Source organism: Aegilops tauschii, chromosome 1 (assembly GCF_002575655.3).
Source record: "Aegilops tauschii subsp. strangulata cultivar AL8/78 chromosome 1, Aet v6.0, whole genome shotgun sequence".
Classification (NCBI taxonomy): domain Eukaryota; kingdom Viridiplantae; phylum Streptophyta; class Magnoliopsida; order Poales; family Poaceae; genus Aegilops; species Aegilops tauschii.
The window spans coordinates 219,517,181-219,521,138 of record NC_053035.3 but is presented as its reverse complement, the minus strand read 5'-3'; positions in this window follow the sequence as shown (position 1 = coordinate 219,521,138).

Here is a 3,958-nt window from a genome sequence, read left to right as displayed (position 1 = left end):
TCCATTGTCTATCTTTTTAAACTGAGGCTATAATCTACCTGCTATCATTAGTTTTGGATTCATCCACTCGTTTGCTACCATCAGTCTTGATTTTTGCATGCACCCCTTAGGCCTTACAAAATCTAACTATTTTTTTATTATGCATGTCAGATATTGTACACAATCGTACTGAACATGTAGAGAAAAAGAGAAGACCGTTGCGTGGGAATATAATGTCATGCAGACGCCGCTCCATGGTGGGCGAAGTGCCCCCCCCTCCTGGATTTCCAGATTGTATTCCAGAGGAAGATAACTGTTCAGATGGGGATTCAGAAGGAGCCGACCACGCCTGTTTACCACCTGAGGTGTTTGCTCTAACCTTGCATGCTGATGTTGGTCATATCATGCATATGGAGCCTTGCATTGCTTACATTATACATCTTATATGTCATTAGCTTAGTTTAGATTTGCTTTGTGTGAATGCCACCTGTTTGGTTTCTATATCATACTCCCACCATTCCTAAATATTTGTCTTTTTAGAGATTTCAACAAGTGACTACATATGGAACAAAATGAGTGAATCTACACTCTAAAATATGTCTATATACATCCTTATGTGGTAGTCCATTTGAAATCTCTAAAAATACAAATATTTAGGAACAGAGGGAGTATATGGGAATTATGCAATGCCATCTTCTTTAGCCAGGCATCATATACGTGAATCATGCAATGCCATCCTGTTTAGCCAGTCATCGTATATGTGAATTGTATCGTGGCATATTTTTTTCCATAATGTATTCCATTTGTCAACAATGTTTATACATTCATCAACTCTCCCTGTGCATCAGCCATTTGAGTCGGTCATGGCAAAATCTAGAGTGAAAACAAGGTCTTCTGAGCAGTCAGTGCTACCTGTCGATGCAGATTTCTTGCTGGTTACAGATAGCTCCTCAGAGGAGGATTCAGAGACAGATGACCAGTCGTATCCCCCCCCGAGGTACATGCTCTAACTTGGCTCAGTTATATTGCTCATATCATGCATATGGTGTCTTGCTTTGCCATGCCATCTGCTTAGATTAGACATGCTTTGTGTGAATGCCACCTGTTGCTTTCTATATCAGATATGTGAATTATGCAATGCCATGTTTTTCACCCAGTTATCATATATGTGAATTATGCACCGCCATGGAGCCAGGAATCATATATGTGAATTATCTTATGCCATCTTTTTTTTCATTACGTATTCCATTTGTCGACAATCTGTGTATATTGAACTACTCTTCATGTGTATCAGCCATTTGAGCCGGTTATGAAAAAATCTGGAGTGAAAACAAGGTCTTCAGAGCAGGCAATGGTACCTGTTGAAGCATATATCTCGATGGTTACAGGGAGCTCCTCAGAGGGGGATTCAGAGACAGATGACCAGTCCTATATCCCACCTGAGGTGTATGCTCTAAGTTGCAATGTTTATATTTCTCATATGTTGCATATGGTGTCTTGCATTGCTTAGTTTAGACATCATATGCACAATATTAAATTCCATCTGCTTAGTTTAGAGATCATACATGTGAGTGCCAGCTGCTTAGTATATGAATCAATTATGTCAATTATATCATGCCATCCTGTATACTTAGACAACATGTATGTGAATTATTTCATCCCAACCTATTTTAGAAAGACACCATATAGTTTTTTCATGTCATCCTGTTTAGGTACTCATCATATGTTGAATTATGCCATTATATCCTATTAAGTTATCCATCATATATCTGAAACTGTGTCATGCTATCCTGTTTAGTTAGGCATCATATATGTGAAATTGTGTCATGCTGTCCTGTTTGGTTAGACAACATATATGTGAATTACCACATCTGTCTATCATAAAATGTCTGTATGTTCAATTTCTTTTTTTGTTTATCAGCCATTTGAATTGGAGGGGGTGATGGCATTATCTAAGGGAGCAAAAACCCGTTCTTCACAAAAGACAGTGCTACCCATCGATGCAGATAGAACCATGGTTGTACTGGCCCACAAACTAGCCCCACCACACATAATCGAGACTCTTCCAGATTGCAAACTTACACCATTGGGCAGAGAACCAACTACAACCCATCTAACCGCAACCCCAGCGGATAGTAACCCACTTCTAGTTGACAAAGCACCATGTCCACCATAGAGTACCCCCACACGAGCAGTTTGTAAAGCTACTGCAGTGCCCAAAGCACGAAGACCACCACAACTAACCCAAACTCCACGTTTAAAGTAGAAGAGCAACTGTTCTCAGGTCAGATTCCGTAGCTATCGTCCATACTCCTTTGCTGTTGCATCACTGTATTTACTCATACCAACTACTTTCGAATGTGAAGGATCCAATTGAAAATCCAATGGCGCAACAGGTATGTTTTAAACCAATTTCTTTAACTGGATTGCTGTTCTAACTTCTTGCTCTATGTTGATTTCAATTTAAGTTGTATAAACAGTTATGTTCTCATGTGATGCACATTACAAGTGCTGCCAATGTTGTGTAGTTTCTCACACTTATATTCTGTCTATGCTGCTGTGTCTTAAAAATATAGGGATAATTAGATTTATGCCCCTAGTTGTGTCCCACTCGGCTGTTTTACCCCTAATTTCCAAAAGTCACCGCTTCTGTCCAAGTCACTTCGCTCCTCTTATGCTTTTGCCCTTTGACCGTTTGACCGTCAGTTTGAAAACTTCATAACTAATTCATACTAAATCAGAAAAATGCAAATAAGATACCAAAATGTTCGGAAAAACATCACCTATATGTCAGTGTCATTTGCATTCATGAAAAAAAGTGTTTGAAAGTGCCCATCCGAGTTTTAGCTCTTATGCTACCACCATCAATAGTAAAATCTAAAAAATTCAAAAACAAATTTGGTGGCAAAGAATGACAAATGTTTGAAGTGTTTGCCAAGTTTCATTAGGGAATGAGCTTCGTGGGTGCCTCAGCAAAAAAAACAATCAGCACTCCAAAATAGATTATTTTTTTGCCATGACTTCCACGAATGTCGTTCCCTGATGAAACTTGACAAGCACTTAGAACATTTGTCATTCCTTGCCACCATATTTTTTTTTGATATTTTTTTTACTATTCATGGTGGTACCAAAAGAGCTAAAACTTGGATGTGCACTTTCCAACACTTTTTTCATGAATGCAAATGACACTGACATATAGGTGATGTTTTTCTGAACATTTTGGTATCTTATTTGCATTTTTCTGATTTAGTATGAATTAGTTATGAAGTTTTCAAACTGATGGTCAAACGGTCAAAGGGCAAAAGCGTAAGAGGAGCAAAGTGACTTGGACAGAACCGGTGACTTTTGGAAATTAGGGGTAAAACAGACGAGTGGGACACAACTAGGGGCATAAATCTAATTATCCCAAAAATATATGAGTTGAACTGTATCTCTATCTTGATTAGGGAACATAAACTAGAATGATATGGACAATACAGTGACCATAGTACATAGATATATGTTTGTTTCATGCTGTTATCCTGTCCACCTTACTACTGAACCGGTTTACCAAAATGAGTTTCGTATACTACAAGCTAAACATGTGATGTGTCTGCTTGTTTCTCTTGTAGTATGCAAACAGAATATTGGAGAAGAGCACCCCACTATGCAATGGTAGAGAAAGTAATGCAGATAAGGTTCAAGATAGTGAGACAACCCTGTTGGTCTCCAAGAAAGGTGATAAAAATGATCTTGTAGACAGTGAGAAAACCCCACAGTCCTGCGTTGATGTAGTGTTCGAGTTACTGGCCAGTACCGCTGGCACAAGCTCTTCGAACTCGCTGCCTGAATCACTTCGCACTACTAGGAAAAGGCCTACTAATGGCGCACCTAATCTGGCCATTAATGGCGCATTAGTGGTGCGCCATTAGTAGCACGCCATTAGTATATTTTACTAATGGCGCACCACTGGTGCGCCATTAGTATCTGGTATACTAAT